We start from the raw sequence: 22,060 nt of genomic DNA on the forward strand, positions 1-22,060 counted from the left end.
GAGAAGAAAAGCAGATTGAGAAGGAGCAGGCAGGGAAGGAGAAGCAGCCAGTGTAAGGAGGATGTTGCAATAATTGAGGATTTCCTCAAGAAGGAAGTGGTTGATCCTGACTAGATTTTTCTGGTAGCTCATCGCTGAGTCACAGGCTGATTTCTCTTCTTGCATCGCTATCATTTCCTCTATGATCCTTGATATATTATTTTAAACTAATCATGCCGTTCAACAATACCCAAAGGCTTCCCATTTCAGCACTGCATTGCCCATTAGTGTCTCGAGGACTTTTCTCACTTAAGAGTCACATTTCCTTCTCTGTGCCTTCAAACACATCCGCTATGAATCTCTGAAGCTGAAGCTCAAATGTGATCTTCCACAGAGCCCTCACCAACAATTTTGGCCCAAACAGATTTTTTTTAAAAATTTTATTTAAGGAGAAAAGAAAAAAAAAAAGCAGGGAAAGGGTACAAGTTATACAGATTTACAGAAAAAAATGAACAGTAGGAAATCACTACTTAATGGATTACATATTGTCATCTTAGAAATAATTGTTCAAGTCACAAAATTAAAGCTTGTAAAGTGGACATTCCATCAATGATACTGCAAACAGTTCTGTTCATTGATCCAATAAAACTCTGTGATATCATTTTCTATCTTATACACTTAAATATACATGCAGTTATATAGTTTGGAGCACTTTCTTTTCCTCTCTTTTGTACCATGACTATTACACATTTTGGGTTTCATTGCTCCCACGGTTCTTATTACTTTTTTTGGAAGAGAGTAAAACCAAATGTGACATAATAGAACAGAATCGGTCAAGTCAAAAGGGTGGACATAATAGATAATGTAAAAACATAATACAAGGTGATCAACAATGGTTACCATAATGCCTCCCGCTATCTCTAATAGAATTGCCTATATCGTTAGTTATAATACAATTGAACAAAACAGTAAAGAATAAAACCGACAAACCCAAAACATTGGAGACATTGTAGGTCTTCAAAAGTAGATAAAAGTCAATGAGAATGGGCGTTATAATGAATCTCATTATCTTCACAGCTGATGCCTAAACTTTCGAACCTGATACTATCCAGCAAAACAGAATAGGGGAACACCGGTTAAAAACCAGATGGTGAGAGTAATACAGGGCTTTAAATCAAGGTAATGGAAAGTCAAAGTGGGTTATTATAATATATCCTGCTATTTTTTTTCCTTTAATTAAAAGGATAAAGATAAAAAAGTAAATAATGGAGTGGAGATTGAGATAAAAGAGGGCATAACAACGAAACAGCGCAGATCAAAACATAACCATTTAAGCAGAATAGTGTTTCACCACCAGATAATCCTAACCTAAAAGTAGTTACCATATTGTCTCTTTCTTTGAAATCCTTGAGTACAACTTCGTATACTGTAGCATTAAGTATATCAAAACAATGTAAAACCATTTAAGAGAATGACAGCATTACAGAGTATTTAGAATCGACTAACAGAAAATGAACAATGGTTTCTGTATAATCTCCTTGTCTTTAAAAGGTTTTTGCTTATACTATTGTACATAATAAAATCCAATAAGATACAAACAGATGTTTTATATAAAAAGAAATCAGTAAAACTGCCAAACTTTTTATTCCGTTCACTAAATCTGTATTTTTTAAGCACTGCTGCCAGGCACTGGGCCATGCCCTAGAAGTATAATAAAAAGTACTATGGTTACTGCTCTCTCTAGTTTAGTAAGGAATTGGCCTGTTCAATCCTCCTCAATAATGCATTCAGGAGAAAAGGACTTTGTTTAGTATCTAATCCTGAGTCAGTCTTTTGGGTATTATTTCTCTGTATTCTTATTTTAGTCTGCCCCACCCAGTTCAGTCATGATTTGCCACACCTTTGGCTGCTGATTAACTCAGGAAAGTACTGGATCATAGCTCCTCAGAACAGTATGTTGCTGCTCCTACCAGTCATCTGTGTTAGGGTAAACACAGGATATACATTTCCCAAAGTCAGCTGAAAACAATCCAAGATAACACTAAGAATATACATATGCTACTGATGTTTGGTTTGGGGTATTCGTTGGTATTTCAAGCCCACTCCCTTTCAGGATCTCTTTGCCAGTATGAGGAAACCCCTCACCCCTTTTAAATCTATTTGCTTCAGATGCCGCCTTCTTGATCCTTTAACTGGGACCTAATGTTATTATTTAAAGATCAGTACTTAGGTATACTCAGATATACTAGAAACTTTGAAATTATAATTTAAAAAGTATACAGTTAAGATTTAATCAAAATTTTGAGCAGGTTACAAAAAGGGTGTTTTGCTGTAATCCCTAAATGAGGAAAGGACATTGTGAAAGCCTTTGTTATCCACAATTTATTTTATTCCTCATGGGTGAAATGGCAGGTCCCCTGCCAGTTACACTGAAATTATTACACTACGAAGTAACTTTTATAATAGAAGTAAGTTCCAAAAAGCTGAAGGAAGGTTTAAGCTGTCTCAGGAAGTTACAAAATGATCCATAGAGGAGATAAATACTCAACTGAGGCGTGAAAGATCTCGGGTGTAACTAATAATACCATAGAAGAGTGAGTTTAGAACGGCTGGTGTGAAGTAGGAAATAATGGGGTGATGGGGTTAATCATCTCCAGTTAAATCATGAAAGGCACTGCAGGTGTCAGAGAATTTCTGAAAAAGTTGTTCATGACCAGATTTTCACATTAGAAAAATTATTAAATAGAATGGAGGCTCCACTGAAATAGGAAATAACTGGAGGACATGTAGACACTGCAACGGTCCAAGGAAGATGAGTCAGAACAGATAATGACCTGAAGGACTGAAACAGTAAGAGTAGAGATTGAACAGAGGGGCAGCCTGGGAAACATGCAGTGAAATAAGTCAGTAAAACCTGGTATTAGAATAGAGGGGAGGAAGGGAAAGTAAGAGGCACTTTTGGAGTTCTCTGACTCTAGGCCACCTGGGGCGTACTATTTAAAATCGGAAATGGAAGCGGCCTAGGTTGCAGATGGGGTGGGGAGAGAAATGGCATTAGGAATAAATTTTGGGTTATATTTAATGTATCCATATGGAATCTGAACAAAGATGCTATTGCTTTAAAGGGTCTGATCTGATGATATGTAACGGGGAATCCCTGGACACAGGATACTTGATGGGCTAAGTCTTTAATGAGAAAGTGGCTGCTCAAGAAGATGTAATGAATTATGTTAATAAAAGGAGTGCTGGGCAATAGAGGACACACACACATACACAAAACAAAGTGTACCAGAGACGTAGCTGGGAAACAAGGAAAGAACAAAAGAGTTAAAGATGTTCTTGCTGTTTAAAAAACAGTAGAGTTTTTTCCCCTCTCCCTTCCAAAAATTTCTTTTATCTTACAGACAGGAACTGTAGTTTCATTTCATTCCCTTTGGTGCCTAATTCAACATAGGAAATGTAGTAAATACTCAATAAATCCTCACAGATGCAGGGCAAACACTTACAGTATCTGAATTTGCTTCCATTCAACCTGCAAAGTTTTTCATCCTATTTCTTCAGATAAATTTTAGCGCATCCTATGAACTTATCTAAATCCATTTTTGTGATTAGTACCTTGTATCTACGCCAGTTTTGGAATAAGCTCTCACACTTTAATTTTGAAAGATACTGCTAACGATGACGAGGACAAGTTTATCTTTTATCACTATTCCTAAGAAATTTTTCTTCAAATTATTTTTAAAACAAAACAGTGCAAGTCTCAGCCGCCGCTTATAATTTATAACGTGTTCGACAGCACAGACAAAACAGGCAGCCACATTTTTCTGATAATTAACTGTTAATCAGGTCAATGTGCTTAAAGCTGTCCTCCTGTTACTGGGCTGGGACACCCGCCGCAGACCACGCATTCCAGCCGCAGGGAGCCACGAACGCCATCTGCAAAGCTCACGGGAGCTGCGCGACGGCACGGGGCCTGGCCATACCTCTGTCCGGTTTTCCTCAAGTGCTAACACCTAACCTAAATTTACTGCTTGGTGGATCCGAGTTCCCGAGCTTAGGAAGCACGAACAAACCACCAAGAGTGCCAGACATCCTAAAGCTACGCCGCCCAGTTCTGCGCTCCGGCTTCACGCAGAATGGGATTCAAGCTCCTGCTCTCGCGGGATCTCACGTCTCACCGAACCCCCGCGGGAATAGATGTCTGCAAGTCGGGAAAGCCGGGAATTCGCGCGCGGGGGCGGGGCTAGCTTGAAGAGAGTGGGGCGGGGCCAGACAGAGGGCGGGACCCGGAGGCGGGGCTCCCGGACCTGTTGATCACAGGTGTCAGTGCCCCCACTGGCCCCTGAGAGCTGGGTGTGTGCGCATGCTCGGCGCGCGAGGTCGGCTCTGGGCGCGGAGACCCGCCGCCTCTGCTCCAGTTCCCGGTGAGCCTCGGCGGTGGCGGTGTTGTGTGTCAGTCCGGTGTAGGCGTGAGGCGGAGCTGGGCCAGCGCGAGGCAGCTCTCTGGGAGTGGAAGGCCCGCATTTCCCTACCTGGATCGCACGCTCCTGGCGCAGGGGGAGGAGAGTTCACGGTAGGTCCCCGAAACTAGGATCAGAATGGAGATCCGAGGACCTGCGACCCTCCCGGGCCCGACCGGGGCGCTCTCCTCATAGTCCTCGGCTCCCCTCCGGGAGTCTCTACACTCCGGCGCCCGATGGGAGCCCGCGGTCTGGCCCTGCGGCGCTGCCTCTGCCGGGACGGGGCGCCCGGCGGAGGGCGCAGTGCCCGGGGGCGCGGTAGTTGCGCCGGGTTGAGGGCGGTAAGGGGCAGAACCTGCGGTCCGACTGCCCCCTCCCCGGGCACCAGGCTTGCAGGTCGGGCTTCCCGGGCGCCTGCCGCCACTTTTCCAGCCGCACAGCCTCTCCGGGGCACGAGCTCCTGACAGGTTCCAGGATGGTTTTTTGTCGTCTTGAAGTGGAGAGTGGACTAGCTTCGTGAGAATTTGAGAATTGGTCGTTTTCCCGTGATAGTAGAGGCATGAAGTTAATATTTAGCTGCTAAACCCGGGCTTAAGGAGCTTTTGCTAACTCCTTTAGACGCGTTGGGGAACAGGAAGTGCTTGTACAGGTGCGACTGGGAGGGTTTCTCAGAGCCTGCAATCTGAGCTGTGCTGAGGTTTTGTTATCCCGCTACAAGGTTTTCTTTATCAATGCAGTCTGATTAAGACTTGCAAAATGCACCGCAGGGCTTTATCTGTTAGGCAGCGAAGTTTTCATCTGTTTTCTTACCAAGAGTTATTTTAGGGGGTAGATTTAACTGTATATTTGGAAAGTTCTTTGTGACTAAGATCTCATTCTCTATAAAATTCTGATACAAATGAATTTTGGATTAAATTGGCACACGTTTGCTTTTTTTTTTTTTTTTTCTGTCTTCCATAATGGTCTAGAGGCAAAAGACCCTTCATCCTGCTAAACAGAAATTTTAAAAGAGCGAAGTGAACAAAACTTAATTCTTAAAAGTAATGCATCACAAGTTATCACAAGAATTCCAAATAGATGCACTGTAGAAAGGAATTACAGTCTGAAACACAAGGTGTTTGTTTTATATTTTAGAGGGTTTTACAGTGAGCTCCTTTGGACGATTTGTCTAGGTTTATGATTGCTGGTTACAAACTATGAAAGTGATTTATTTAAAGTTGCTTTAAAATGACAGCAACGGGTAGTTGTGTATTTTTTTCTTCCTAAAGTGTAAAAAAGTAAGAGATTGAGAACAGGCCTTTCCCTTTCCTATGAATTTTTAAGTATTTGTAAAATTGTAGTTTGTATAAAACACACGGACCATGACACAGTGATCAATTCATTAATATTATTTTCTGTAAAAAATGCAAAAGTTACTTTTTTAAAAAAATAGCTGTTTTATCGGTGTGCTACACTTTTTCCACCTGTCAAGTATGTAGTAGGATTCAAGATCTTTTATGTTGTTTAGGTGCAGTGTTTGTTACACTGTGTAGTGTCAAGAAATACAATTTTAATACCATATGTGTTACAGTTTTGTTTTATTAAGACAAAATTAAAACATGAAAATGTTTATTTTGAGGTGGTATACGCCATAAGTGGTCAAAATGATAGTGGCTTTCTTTTCTGGAGGTTTTTGGAGTTTACTTTCTATGCTAGAGGAAATATTATCCTAAAATTTTCCAGAAATATATTGAGCTCTGTGAACTGGTGGATTAGACTCTTCCTGCAAAGATATTTTGTTACTAAAATACTTAGCAGATCGTGTTATTTGACAGCTTTAACTATAAGGAGTTTCTTAATTGTAGATCCTAAAGACAATGTACAGAAAGTTAGCTTATTTTGAACAGTGCTAGATATGAAGCTCTTTTTCAGGAGCCTTTATTTTAAGGAACTATACTAATTTGTCTAATCTTTGAAAAGCTAGGTAGGAATTGGTGGTGATACAAATATAGCATTGTATTATTAGTTGTGTAATAATGAAATTAAGAAAATTTTGCTTTAAACGTATGCACAAAATAGGAACAAGAAATAAATGCAGCTTTCTCTGCCACAAAGTCCTTGAAGGTTAAATATTAAATAACTTTGTTAATATTCTAATCTTGGCAAGTTACAATTCTTTTGAATATTTAGGCAAAAATATTTGTACTGTGCTTTCCCAAGTTAGTTTATAGTCTCATACCAGTTCTTAAAGTGAAGGTCTATATTAGAAATATGATCTTTGGTGACAATTCACTTTTAATATAATTGATATTCTGTGTGATATTATGATTTTTCTTCATTTGACTATACATTTAGAAACATAATTAAGAAGAGGCTTTATTAGGCCACCAAAAGTGTCTACACATGAGAAAAACAAAGCAAAACACTTCAAGTCATTTTATCTGGTTAAAGAATTTTTGTTTAAACAGGGCTTCAGAAAAATCGTTTCATCTATTCATATTTGTAATTGAGCATAAAATAAAAATGTAACAAATCTTATTTCACTTTTAATTATTTTAATTTTAAAAATTAGTTATATGAGGTATTGTGGTATTTCATAAATACTCTGCATTCTTCTTTTTGGTACTGAGGATTGAACTCACGACCTCATGCTTGCCAGAGGATAATTATATTAATCTTCTATTTTACATATAGTGACCTGCAAAAGAAGACATTTGAAGAAATACTGTTCCAGAAATTTTTCGCTTGCATTTTGTGCTTTTCTAAACTAGCAGATTTGTGTAGTATATGTTTACTGACCTGCTGTTGTGTGCTAGGCAATACTGATTCAAACTTTTAATAAGACCATGGTCAAGTAATCATAAGAAATAATTCTCCCTCTTCTAAGCTTCTAGGCTGGCTCTTCTCACCTGTCCCCAATAACACTGAGTTTACAAAGGTGAAGGTCTTTTTTTTTTTTTTTTTTTTTTTTTTGTAATTTACTTGCCTTTTGCAAGATTCTGTTTCCCTTTTCTCCTCATTCCTCTTTGAATTACTCATGCCATACCTTAATCTTGATCTAGTGGAGGACAGTACTTACTTCATCCTTGTGTTATCACTGTATTTTTGTGTGTTCCATCGGTAGAGAATTACACAGTACTGTGTTTATCTTGTAAATGCAGTGTTGCTGTAAAGACAGAATACTTCAGGGAATCTGAGAATGATATGTGGATTACCATTGTCATGGTAAGAACCATGAGATAGTACTGGATGGATAGACAAGGGGCAACAGACCAGAGAAAGAGTATTCTCAAAGATCAGAGGCATGAGCAATATCAAGGAGCATTTTGGGTACCCTCATTTTATATGGCTAGATGTATCATTATGTTATTGTATTAATTGAAATATCATTAAGGAAGATCATAGCTATTTTTTCTGAAAGGTTATATTGGTTACATTTTTCTATATAGAATTTCTTTGTTTACATTACTATTCAGCTTTGTGTTTCTGATGTATCTGTCTGATACATTTTAACCCAACATCTCTTCCTCTTCCCTAGTTCAAAAATTTTGTAAAACAATGAATGTTTAAAATAATAAATACAGTACTATACTGAACTCTCTGAAAAAGTGAAGATATCCTAAACATTCATTTTATAAATAAAATTTTTTCATGTTTTTGTACACGTAAGATGGCTTTGTAAACAAAATTGCTTCTCATCTACTAAGTTTTAAAATTAAGAAAGTGACACTTCATTGTAAAATTTATCTGATCTCATTTATTTGGATTAAAACTGTAGTCAGGTTACTCTTTAAGGAAATAGAGAAAGATAGCAAAATGAGATGTAATATAACTTTTACTTTTTCATATTTTTGTTTATATTGTTAAAATTATATTATAAAATTATATGTAAAGTTGTTATGTTCTACATCAAAAATAGTGTTGTAATTGGCCTGCATTTGTTTTGTGCTTTACTTTGTGCTTTAGCTTCTTCTAAACTCCCATCCCGAATAGTGAACCCGGTTCCTTTCTGATGGCCATTGTCATGTAGGAGGATAGGTTGTTGGAGTCACACATTTTCCTCCTGTATATGTTGCTTCATGGGCATGATAAACACTACTTACTGCCTTCTCACTGTGGTATAGACACTGGCCTAGCGGAAGTGGAAAAGTGTCCTGTTCTGCGGGGCTTTAGGTCATCTTTGTTAGGATCACTGTTTTCAGAGTTTGAAATTATTTTTTTTTTCTAAGCTACCTTCAATAAACATTTCATGATTACTTTGTGTTGTATTCTGTGGGGATTTGCTTTACATTCTATGAGGACTGAAGAGAGACAATAAACAAGAAACATAGTAAGTCAGTTATGTGTTAGAGTGTCAAGAGTGCCAAAGGAGAAAAGAAGAAGTAGGGCAGGTAAAGGAAATTAGAAATGTGAGATGGAGGTTATGGTAGTTTGCAATTTTAAGAATTTTTAGAAGCCCATTTCTTTCTTTCTTTCTTTCTTTCTTTCTTTCCCAGAGTAATCGTAAAGGGAGGGAGGCAAGGCCATGTATGTGTCAGGGTAAATACATTCGAGACAGGAATAACCATTTTAAAGGCTATAATGTTCAGAGTTTGCATGGTGTGTGTGCGGGAGTGACCAGGAAGTGGTCTGGGGAAGTATGTCTGGAATGGAAAGTCACATACAGGTGAGGTCAGAGAGGTCCGGGTGGCGGGCAGGCAATGTAGGACCAGTATTTTGGGAAGGTTTGTAATGCCCTAAAATTCAAACTTTTTTTTTTTTTAATTTTAAAGAGAAAACAAATCAAGAAGCAAGCAAACAAACAATAAAACATTGTTACCCAATCCCCACTGCAATAGCAATACCAGGTAGGGCTTTGAGGAGTGATTCTGTCACAAAGGCAGAGTCCTTGTGACTACTAACAGTGCCCTTATAAAAGAGGCTACAGGGAGCTTGTTGTTAGGTAATGCCACAACAGGTTGCTGTGGGGAGGCATTCTCTTTGCAGTAGTGTGTTGAGTCTTTACCAGATACCTTTTTCTTGGATTTTCTGCCCTCCAGAACTGTAAATTACACATTTCTATTTATAAATTACTCTATGTAAGATATTTGGTTATAGCAGCCTGAGTAGGTAAAGTCAAGAGTCTTGTAGGCCTTTGTTAAATATACTTTGGTTCTTAATCTGGTTGTAATAAAGGCCCATAGCAAGGTTTTGAGCAAAGGAAAGAGATAATTTAATTTTGGGAGGATCTCCTGGGCTCTACTACCAGGCAAGGGTAAAAGCCAAGAGAAAACAAGGTGGCTAATCTAATAACTCAGATAAGATGTAATGATGCCGAACAGGGATTGTAGCTCTGGGGGTGGAGAGGTTAGATTCTGACCCAGATAGGAGGGAAAGAGGTGTTGAAGGTAACACCCACGGGTTTGCTCCAAGCAACTGGAAAGATGAAGTTGCCATCAGCTTAGATAGGAAGAATGTGTGGGCCAAGCAGAGTTCACAGTGGGCTTGGTAATGGCAGGGAAATGTTAGATTATTCCTGCTTTGGAATCATTTTCATTGGAGATCATATATCTAACTTCTTTTGGCTTCTCCTTTTTTATTATTTGCTTAACATTAATCATTTTTTTTTTCTTTTTATCGGTACCGGGGATCGAATTCACGACCGCCTGCTTGCAAGGCAGGTGCTTATGCCGCTGAGCTAAATCCCCAGCCCCACGTTAATTATTCTTTAAAGAATAAAACACTTCCAAGCTGATGAGCTTATATACATGCATGTATAGAAAAATCTCCTTACTGAAATCTATACAAAATTACATAGGAAGAAGCAGCTGTAAAATTTGCAGATGGCTCTGGAAGAAATTGTTTGTTTGACTGGTAGATCAGTGAGATGGTCTAGGTTCTAACCTCATAGAAGTGTGGGCTTAAACAGTGTACTCCAAGTCATTCCCATGCTACCTAGTTCTCAGAAGTGGCCCTGTTTCTGAGGATACTTTTAAGGCTCTGTGTTCTATTCCATACAACCAGAACTTGGCGAGAAGTACAAAAATGTCTCCAGCTTTGTGTTTTATAATCACCAACCTAAAATAATTCACAATATCAGAACAGAGCTCTTTGTGGCCAACCTATAGCATGAGATCCAAGAAGCAGACAGACACACACACACAAATACACACACGAGAGTGTCATAAATCATTTGTTGAGAGTCCTTTGTCTTAGTGCACATGCTACACTCTGGGTTTTAAGTTTTCTAATGGAGTATTTTCCAGTTCCTCAACTTGTAGAGTAACAGTGCTTTTGTATATCAGAATCTATATATTTTTTTAACCTATCTCTCCCTTACTATCATCCTTTAGCTTTATAAAAATGAAGATACTTCTGTGATAAAAGATTTTTTGTATTATTTTAACGTACTATATCTCTTCTGCTTGCTATCTAGTTATCTAAAATAAGACCATAGGTCTTATTTTGCTAATAAGACCCACAGTGGTAGCATATCAGTGACGACTTTTACAATAAAAGTTTCTTACACAAAAACCACAATCCATAATTTTTTTTTTTAAATGACAGTGCCATGTAACATACCATATTGACCATTTGGACTTCATCAAAATTAAAACCTTTACCTCAAAATTAGGGAACTATTAAAGGTCAGTAAGATATACAGCCAGTGAAATAACAAATGGAAAATTGGAATATGTATTTCTCTTAAAAGATATATGAATGACACATAAGCATGTGCATAGCTGCTCAACAAGAATAGTTATTATGGAAATGTACATTAATATGATACTGCTGCATACTCACTAGAATATCTTCAGGTACAAAGATTAACAGTATCAATTGTGTGAAGAGGTAGAGTAGATGTAACTCTCATATGTGAGTAGTAGGAGTTAAGAATTATATAGTATGGGAAACTTTGGAAGGGACTTTGCAGTTTCTTATAAAATCAGTTGTACAAAAAACTGTACAGCCCTGCAATCCTACTCATAGCTAAGAGGAATGAAAACAGAGAATGTTTTCATTTGAATGTTCATAGTTGTTTTATTCATAATTACCCCTAACGGGAAACAACTGAAATGTTTCTCCTAGTAAATGAATATTTTGATATATCTACCCAAAAGAATATTTTTCAGTATTAAAAAGGAACAGCTACTGATTTATGCAGTAAATTGGTGAAACTCAGAAATATTACTCCAACTGTGCATAAAAGACTGTATGATTTTATTTGTTTGGAAAAAATTGAAATGGGAGAGAAAGCAGATAAATGTGTGCTGAGAGCTGAATGTATTAGTATTCTGTTACTGTGTACAAATTACCCCAAATTTCATGGTTTAGAATAATACCTGCTTGTTAGTGCACAGGTTTAGTAGGTCAGAAGTCCAGACAAGCTCCTCTGGGTCTTACCAGACTGAGGTCAAAATGTCAAATGTGCTAACTTCTTTCCTGCATGAAGCCCAAGGGGAGAATCTACTTCTGTACTTACCAGTACTTGGGGCACATTCATCTCCTTATAGAACCAGGTCTTATCAAGCAGCATCTGTTCTCTTGTCCTGAAGGCCTTCCTCTTTCCTTCTCACGTGACCCTGCCATCTTCAGAGCATCAGTGGCACATGAAGTCCTTCTCATCATCCTTCAAAAGTGAAAACCTCCAACTTCTTCCTGCCACCAGCCAGAGAAAGCAGTCTGCTCGCTTAAGGCTCTCATGATTAGATTAGGCTCAATCTCCAAATCTTAAGGTCAGCTGTGCCATATCGCATACCATATTGCTATCTTGTCATATTTACAGGGCCCAGGGGGTAGCGTATGTAATCTAGGGCCAGGGGTGCATGCACTGTTGAATTTACCTGCGCACGGGGAGAGGTATCAACTGTAAAGAAGCAGGAGGATGCTTTTCAAGGTGGAGGTGCTTGGTTGTAGGAATGATTGACTGTCAAAATTGATTAACCTGTACACCAAAGGAATAAAGTTTATCAAATGTGTGTTACACCTTAGAAAAGCTTCCTAGATATAAAAATACTGAATTGGAAATTAAATTGGTACTAGTGACTTCTGAACTGTTTAGTTTTTGTTTTATTGACTAATAAATGGACAAAAATAGAAGCAAACATGAAAGTCAAGAAAGGAAATTGCCTGTGTGTAGGAGGGTTAGTTTAATGCAGTGAGGAAGGAGCTAATTACAGCTGAGCCTCTAGACTTTCGCTTAGTGTTCGAATCCTCGGGTCTGCTTTCCTTGTTGTCAACCAGATATTTTACCTGGAAATCAAAACTGGGGGGTCTGGACAACTTCTGCCCTTGACTTCTGTCAGCTATAGCAGCATTTGTGCATAGCATAGATGATTATGGTGTTTGTTATCTATTTATTGTGCTATTTTATGAAATAAGGACTAAAGAAATATTCTTGTCTCTTTTGTGCCAGTATAATAATTTTTACCTTAAAACCGGTATTTCTGATTTCTTCTTTCAACTCACTGCTTACCTCACTTGCATGTTTTCTTTTCTTCATCTATTACTTCTTTTTTTAAAAAATGATGCTTGAGATTGAACCCAGGGATTTTACACTGAGCTACATCCCCTCCCCTTTGAAAAATGTTAAATTTGGAGACAGAAGGTTGCTAAGTTGCCCAGCCTGAGCTGGACTTGCAGTCCTTCTGCTCCCAGCTCCCAGAATGCTGGCCTTCCACATTTGGCTGACTTACTATGTTTTTATATGTTCACCACATACAAATCCATTATGTTCACTTTGCCAAAACTAACTTGATAATCTAAATGTTTACCAGATTTCTCTCCCACTGACGTTTTGTAGAAACTGATTCATTGTGTCTGTAATGGAACTATTTTCTGTGAAACCAGCTAATTCTCCTGTGTACACTGTCTGCATTGGTGCCACCATTCTTCTTCCAGTGGGGGATCTAGGAAAGTCCCCTGGGAACTTTCTTCCCACATCATCATTTTTCTGACTTCAGTAAGATGTGTAACTTTTATCCCTCGTTCCTGCTGCCTTTGCCCTCCTCGAGAACCGTGCCATCTCCCTTCCACATTCTTTTGCCAGCCTCCTGATGATTAAGTGCAGATCTACCCACCTCAAATAATCTTCCTCACTGCCAGTCTGTTTAAAGCACAACTCACATTGTCGTTTCCTTGCTTATAACCAACAAAACTTTTCGCCACCTCTGAAATAAAGGGTAAATATCACGAGTGATCTCCAAAACTAGTCATAATGGCCCCTGTTCTTTTCCAACATATACTTTATAGTATGTGGTTTAGTTTTTTCATTTGCTTCCTGAACATCGCAGCCTTCCTACCACAAATGTGAGCGCCTCACTCATTTTTCATTATGTAAGATGTGACCTCTTCCGAAAAAAGGCTCTTTCTGCTTCCACACATGATCACACATTGTTATATTGCATGTTATATTGCATGGCTCTGACTTTACATATTTGCATATTTTGTCTTTTTTTTTCCTTTATACTCAACAGCGTGTGGTTGAGTTAATCAGAATCATCGGGTTATGAATCATTATTTTCAGTCTCCATGCCTCGCCTTCTTTCTCAGTGTGTCCTCCACTGATAGGCACATACAAGTGGATATTTCATACAGCTCCGTCTGATTCGCTGTTCATGTTTGTACTTCGAAACACTCTAACCACTTAGTGTTGAGTATGTGTTATCAATTTATAAAAAAGATTATTATTATTAATATCATTTCCTTTTTATTTAACATTTATATTTCTGTGTAACAGTAGTCTAATATTTCTGACACTGAACCTTCCAGTCTTTCTGTGCTTCACATTTTGCTTAGTGTACTAGGAGCCTGTATTGGGTTAAACAGTTCTTTGTAACCAAAGAAAATGAGTATCATTTCCTCATTGGCCTGGGAGAGCAGATCTTTGCCAACAGACAGAATTTTACCTTTTGTGTATATTCCTAATTATATAGAGTACTAGCACTCAGTCAGTCTGATCAGGAGATTCTGCTGCAGAAAGACTGATTTACTGTTCCACCATTACTGTTCTCATTTTCCCACATAACAGCCTTACGATAATACTGTAACTATTGCAGGCTTGATGGGTACAAACTGCTGTTGCAATTTTCTGAGATTGAGATATGTATTTCTTAGCCATTTGATTTTCTCTGTTGCATTGTCACTTGTGACATGCTTGTTTTTCAGTTATACTTTGTTTTCTTGACTTTGGATAGTGAGACTGAAGTGTCCTTGTGTATTTTATGTTAGTCATTCTCTGTGGTTAAAGTTATTGCAGCAAGCCTGCCCTTCCATAAAAAAGGGTTTGCTTTCGTGCTTATTTTTATAGTCCTTTCAAATGGGCTGGTTTGTATTCAGTCTCTGGCTTTCCTTTGCATTGAAAAATTCCAATTGCCTTTATGTTGTATTTTAGCAGTTTCTATAAGCTTTAATATATATTGTTTCGTCATTAAGTTCTGTATATTTAATAACTTCCCTTATGTTTTTCTATTTAACCGGTGTTAGTTTTTTCTTTACTTTTAGTTCATCTTATAGATGATGCTATATGATACTGTTTGATACTGAGTTTGCTGAGGTTTCTTTTTGTATTTGATTTTTGCATTTGTTCTAGGGATGCTCTGAAATCATATATACTTTTTAGTATATTAACTTTTTATTGTAACTTCATATTTTTTTTATGCCATAATACTCACTTTTAATACTTAATGCCATAATACTCACTTTTAATCAATTTAACTCAGTTTAAAATTGCTACATTGTTTCTTTGGGTTTATATTTCTTGGTAAATCTGTCTGTGTTTTATTTCTACAGTTATGTGTATATATATATATATATATATATATACACACACACATACATATAACTATGTATTACATAAAAGTGACTAGCATGCATATCTTAGTTGATTTTGTGTCTGTGTATGTATGTGTGTGTGTGCACACAAGTGTGTGTATGTAGGCTTTTCCCTTTTATTTTCTAGCTGTCTTCTCCAACCTCATTTCAGATACACATGTAGTTGCTCAGGGCATCATAAAAGCATATGTTTTCAAGCATACATTGTTTTATTAAAACAGGGTCATATTGTTTCTATATAATACCTTTGTACACAAAACACTTCTGGGTTTTTCTCTAATTTTGTTGATCCCCTCCCCTCTTTCTCTCCCTTTGTGTGTGTGTGTGTGTGTGTGTGTGCACGTGTGTTTAAACTCTAGTGCAGCCCTGACAGGCCTCCAGATGATAGGCCTCCAGATGATTTAGGTCATAGGCACTTTGGCACTTTCCACCACATACTTTTTAAGCTGGTATATGACTTCAGCCTCACTGTCCAAGACTTGTGCCCAGGTGACCAGGTGCCCCTCCCACTGGAAATGTGTTTATCCTGACAGAAACCTTGTGGTTCCCCTGACCCATGTCCAGTTTATCCCTGCCATGGTGACTGTTCTCTGTGAGGCCCCTAACAGGGAAGGAAGTCAAGTTTGGGCGTGTTGGACAGGTGAGACAGAGGTGGCAAGTCACCAGAACACATCAGGTGACAGAACATATCAGATGACAGGAGCGGTTTATTACAGACCCACAGAGAAGAGGTCAGCGTGGCTCATGGTGCTAACAGGAAGGAAGGGTGCCGCCCAAGACATGCACACTCCGCCCGTGAGAGAAGCATGAGAGAAAGCCTGGGGCCTGAGGATCTAAGCCTTGACTGGGGCGCTGGGTATTAACCAAGAGGGTTTTTTAGAGCATTCTAAGGCATGAATTGAGAGCAGTCTGGTACAAGTTCCATGGAGTCATGCTGTGACTGACAGGTGTCTGCCCAACCCGCTTAGGGCTTAGGGTCAGCATCAGGAGAGCCAGCAAGTTGTTATATCTGCTATCAGCCTCAAAGAAGGAGGCGGTCACAAGGAAGCATCTGTACAAGATAGGTATCAGGATTGAGCTCACTGAGGAATGAGGAGGAGGCCTCGGGGAACTGGAAGCCCTGCTTTGATATGAGAAAATTCAGCTTAAGTGGAAAACAGATGCAGAGACAACGTGCAATTACAGGAACTTAGGACAAACCTTCTTTATGCAAGTGTGTCCATACCAGTGGTCATTCATTTTGTTTGCTTCATTTTTTGCTGCTACTACCTAATTATATCTCAGTAAAATACTGTCTTTATTTTGGGAGAATAAATTTTATCTTTGCATTTCTGGGGTTGAAGTATGTTTATGTTTTTACTTTTAGTAGCTGTTGCTAAGTTGATAGATTGCCAGAGCATTTAATAGTATAATTACTTTTTGCATTAATCAGCAGTAGAAGAAATAAACTTTTCCTTTTATTCCCACCATCAGTATTACTTTGAAATTTTGGCTAGTCTTGTGGAAACAAAGTAGCTCTTACTACTGTGCCTCTGTGTTGGAGAACCCTCCCACTCACCAGGTTGTGGTCATTCTCCAGGAAGATTCATCACTCGACATATAGTTATTCTCATTAGGATTCATTGCACTTCAGTGCACTTCAGGGTCTAAAGCAAAATCAGCAGTCTTACAATGAACTTCCAGCAGTCTTCTGCCAGTGGAGTCACATTTAGACACACTAACACCTCTAGCAATGAATTGTTACGATGTGTGTGAAACGCTGTCCTCTGAAAGCTCCTTAGAGACTCAGGGCCCAGCATTTCCACTGGGGGAGTGGTCATTCAGACATTCTAAAATTCCAGACCTCCTGAAGGAAAGAGATGTTCAGGAGAAATAATACTATTTACATAGTATGGGGACAGTGACATACTAGCAGTTAGGGTTGTCAAATCCTTCCAAAATTTTAAGTTCTCAAAGGTCAGTCTTAGGAGCAGGCCATTCTAAGAATCGCAAACTCAGGTTTGCTATCTTTTTTAAAATCTCCTAATTGAAACATAATTTACCATATGATTCACCCTTTTAAATTGTACAATGCAGTGGTTTTCAATATTTTCACAGAAATTATTATCATAATTTTAGAACATTTTCATGGCTTCTTAAAGAAACTCTGTGGCCTTTAGCTGCCCTTACAGCCCTACGGCCCCGCTTATTTCTCCCGTCCTTGATAGCCATTGATGTGCTATCTGTGGATTTTCTGGTTCTAGATATTTTGTATGGTGGATGATACAGTACATGGTTTCTTGTGATTTGCTTCTTTTACTTACCAGCGTGTTTCCAGTACTTATCCATGCTGTAGCACATGTCAGTACTTCATTCATTTTGTAGGTAAATATTCCTCTGCATCTGTGTTATATTTTATTTATCTCTATCATCCATAACGTAATGGACATTTGGGTTGTTTCCACCTTTGAGCTATTAAAATACTGCTGTACTAGCTTTTTCCCCACACATGTAACTCTCCCAAATATAATACAGAATAATTTTATATATAGAATTTTATGTATAAGGTTATATATTATACAGAATTTTATATTTCTCTATATAGAATTTTATATTTTATATATAATTTATATAGTTATATAATATATAATTAATTAAAATTATATATATAATTCTATGTTTCTATATATAGAATAATTTCTATATTTATTACAAAGTATATCTGTCATATTACAAATTGCAAGTATATGAGACAGTATTTTACTAGAGAGGCAGATATAACACAAGATATGCAAATGTGTAAGAAATTACAAGATTGGCTTATAATGGTAACCCAAGAGTTGGATGAGAAAGCATGCAAAGGGTATCTTTAGAAAGGGAGTGGAATATAACACCTAAGTGTTATAGTCCAAAGTGTTGCCTCCAAAATCCAAATAAGCCCACTAGGCATTGTGTCTCTTTTTTTGGCTGTAGAGAAAGAAAGAGTAGTAATTTATCTTTTACCTTAGATGGACTATCTCTGTGTGCCCCACACTAGTGGACTCCAGAAATTTCACTGAGGTAGGAGGACCTTAAATTTTTGTTCAATTTATTTTATGTCCTCTGGCTTTTAAGTACTTTACTAACAAATCGGTAGTGATTGCTGCCTCCTGCTTACTTGGCCCAGTCAGCATATTATCAATGTAATGGACCAGTGATATAGTTCATGAGAGAAAAAGATCAAGATTCCTATGAATGAGATTGTGACACAGGGCTAGAGAGTTAATATAATACTGAGGTAGGACAGTAAAGGTATATTGCTGGCCTTGCCAGCTGAAGGCAAATTGTTTCTGATGGTCCTTATGGATAGATACTGAGTAAGAGGCATTTGCCAAATCAGTAGCTACATACCAAGTAGCAGGAGTCGTGTTAATCTGCTCAAGGAAACCACATCTGTTACCGCAGCTGCAAATGTGAGTCACCACTTGATTGATTTTAATGGTAATCTACTGTCATTCTCCAGGACCCATCCTTCTTTTTCACAGGCCAGATGGGAGAATTAAATGGGGATGTGGTGGGAACTACCACCGCTGCATCCTCCAGGTTCTGCATGTGGCACTAGTCCCTCCAGGGATGTGCACGGGTGCTTTTGGTTTACTATTTTTCCAGGTAAAGGTAATTTAATGGCTTCTATTTGACCTTTCCAACCAAAATAGTCCTCACACTACAGGTTAGGAACCAAGGTGAGGATTCTGCCAAGTACTGAGTACAATCATGCATTCTGGAACAGGGGAGATGACTGTGGATGAATTTGAGGACATCCTGGGCCCACTGTGAGTCAGCCCTTTGCTAAAGCTCCCTTAATCACCTGACCTCCATAGGCCCCTATTCTCAGGGAGGGCCGCAGTGATGTTTCGGATCCCTGGAATCAGTGTTAGTTCAGAACCAGTGAGCAATCATCACTGAATGTCTGACATTCTCCTTTCTCCAGTGTGCAGTCACTTGAGCAAAAGCCCTCAGATCTTTCTGGGGAAGGATGGGGAAAAGATTGACTCTATAAATGTTCGGTGCATCAGGGTCCTTCCCTAAGAGGACCCAACCTCCCCTTCATTTAAGGGTGCTGGGGTTGTAAACTGGCTGAAATCCAATAACTGGTGGAGAGGCCATGATTCCCTATTACCATGATTTGAAGTAGGTTTCCATTCATTAGCCCTTAAATTTTTTCAATTATATAAATCTAGTAAAACTTATACAGCCTTATATAATTTTTCAATTATATAAATCTAGTAAAACTTGTATCACTTTTGGGAACAGTGTGGCCAGTCAGCCAGCACCACAGGGCTACATGTGTCAGATTATTCTGGTCATCAGTCTGCTTCTGTTGTCCCATTATGGTAAGAGCGTGGACACTGCCTTTGGTGATTAAGTGTTGCCACTCGACCTGTGCCACTCCAGGATCCAATCAAGCCCATTGCCCTTAAAATTCAGTTGAGCAACAGTGGTCCCCACCATAATGTCTGGCATACAGTGAAGAACCTTGACAGGGCTCTCCAGGGATTCTGGTGCTCCTCTTACAATTCTGCTTCTCTCTTTTTTGTCTTTTTCTTCTTTATCGGTACCGAGGATTGAACCCAAGACTGCCTGCTTGCAAGGCAGGCGCTTATGCCACTGTGCTAAATCCCCAGCCCACAATTCTGCTTCTCAATGCGTTAGTGAAGGCTGCATTTTCTGGATCATTCCCGTGTGGAGGATTAGCTTTAACATGACAGATCCACTCCAGCATTCCCATTTTTCTGAGCCTTTCGATCCCTTCATCAGCAGTAAATCATGGAATATCCGGCATCTCTAACTCATTCACAGTGGACCATCTTTTGATCCATACTTCTGCCAAACAGCCAAATAAACTATTAACACCTTTCTTTACTCCATGAGCTGCAACATAAGCTCCAAATCTCTACTTAATGGGCCCATGTCAACAAACTCAGCTTCATCTGGTTGTGTGTTTTTGCTACCACTATCTCAAACCCATACAATCCATTCCCATGCTTGCTCATTAGGCCTCTGCTTTACTAGAGTTTGAAAACTCAAGAAGTTTTTGAGAGAATAGTGGACCTCCTTACGGGTTGGCCACACTGTAGACCTCAACTTTAGGAGCCTTCTATGATTTGAGTCTAGTTATATGTCTTTGGGAAAAAATGGAGGGGAGTGTCAGCACTGTTGTACTTGGTCAACACAGGGCTAGTTTTCCCAGGTATTCTAGAAGAGGCCAACACTGCAGAGACTGGAGGTGGGGATGCCTGTGCCATTGTGATGGGAAAATCTCTTCCTCTGGCAAAATAATCTCATTAGCATCTAGAAATGTGAAATCCTCAGCTTCCTCAGGCTCCTCCCACATGTCTGCATCCCAGTTTATGGGATCCTATTCTTTTTTTTTTTTTTGTCTTTTTCATTTTTATTGGTACCAGGGACTGAACTCAGGACCGCACACTTAAGGCAGGCGCTTATGCCACTGAGCAAATCCCCAGCCCCATCCTATTCTTTTCCAATCAGTGTCCTCATCTTTGCTTCAGATACCCTTTGAGGAAGAGCATTAAACTTACATTGTGGTTTAGCCAGTCAAATTATGCGTGTCTGTGTTTGTGTTTCTACAGTCTTGGCTTTGTGACTAAAAGAGATTTTCTTTCAGGATACACTTAAAAACTTGTAAATTTCTTATCTTATTTTCCTTTATTAACTTGTCCTCTTAGCCAGAAATCTTTAGACTTCCTATGAATGTTTTGAGCTCATTGTTTTCCTTCACTAGTTTGTCTAACGATGCCAAGACCACCCTTCCAGCATGATTATGTTCCCTACTGTGCCAAAGATACTCAGAATGTTCATGTGTGGAGCCACTGAATTCCTGACATCTCACAAGTGGTGAATTAGGATAATCAAATGGATCTAAATGGTGTATTAGTTTAAACAGTTCACACCAAACATCGATATTCCCTACACAGTTAGCAGGAAAGACCGCAGTGTCTTCGGTCTCATCAAATTAGAGAGATGACTCTGGGAACCCCAAAAGTATTAAATAACTTCATTATTATAATTCTGTTTCAGTAGAGCCATTCCTGGTACCAAAATTTATCAATCAGTGTTTTAATAGAGAAACAGATACAACACAAGATATACAAACATATAAGAAATTATAAGACTGGCTTATGATGGTCATTCACAGAATCGGATGAAGAGTGCAGAGGGTGTTTGCATATTGAAGACTGACGCTTTCAGGCAAGGTCTGGAGTTCACTGCAGGTCCTGTGCGAGTTTGTATCAAGAAGCCAGTGGATCTGCAGTAGAGCGCTAAAGGATCCAAGGCAGAAGCTGAAGTCCATTCTAGAAGACAGGAGATGACCTTCAAGCTGAAGGCTGAGCCTGGAGCTCCTCTGAAGAAAAGGAGACAGTCTTTCCTGCCTCATTCCCCCCCCCCTTTTTTTTTTAACTTTTTGTCGGTACCGGGGATCGAACTCGACTGCCTGCTTACAAGGCAGGCGCTTATGCTGCTGAGCTAAATCCCCAGCCCCTCTCATTTCCCTTTTATACCACAAGTGCTAACAGCTGCCCTAGGTGGGTCCTCTATACCCCAGGGTGTAGAATTGCTGTGCTGATGTAGTTGTTTGTAAACTTCTCAAATTGATGTAATTAATCAACCACTACAGCAGGTATTCATGTTTATTTTAAATTTGTGTCTATTCTTTCTCTTTCTGTTGTCTAGATTGTTCAGTTTGTTTCCTTTCTGTCACAGTGCTTATACACTCCTGGTTATATTTCCCTCAGAGGTACCAAGTTCTAAGCTAGGAATATTTACCTGGGAGAATGAGGATGAGACTGTCA

General features: G+C 38.9%; 1 protein-coding gene across 1 annotated transcript in view; it reads left to right on the forward strand.

Moving 5' to 3' along the window:
* The first annotated feature begins 4,302 nt into the window (after positions 1-4,302).
* Positions 4,303-22,060, forward strand: part of Usp53 (ubiquitin specific peptidase 53) — a 103,909-nt gene continuing 86,151 nt past the window's right edge. Inside the window, exon 1 of the mRNA XM_063260711.1 lies at positions 4,303-4,552. The gene's annotated coding sequence lies outside the window, so the exon portion shown is untranslated. The remainder of the gene's footprint in view (positions 4,553-22,060) is intronic.

Source organism: Cavia porcellus, unplaced genomic scaffold, assembly GCF_034190915.1.
Source record: "Cavia porcellus strain 051 isolate PalLab524CR breed Dunkin Hartley unplaced genomic scaffold, mCavPor4.1 scaffold_14, whole genome shotgun sequence".
NCBI lineage: Eukaryota > Metazoa > Chordata > Mammalia > Rodentia > Caviidae > Cavia > Cavia porcellus.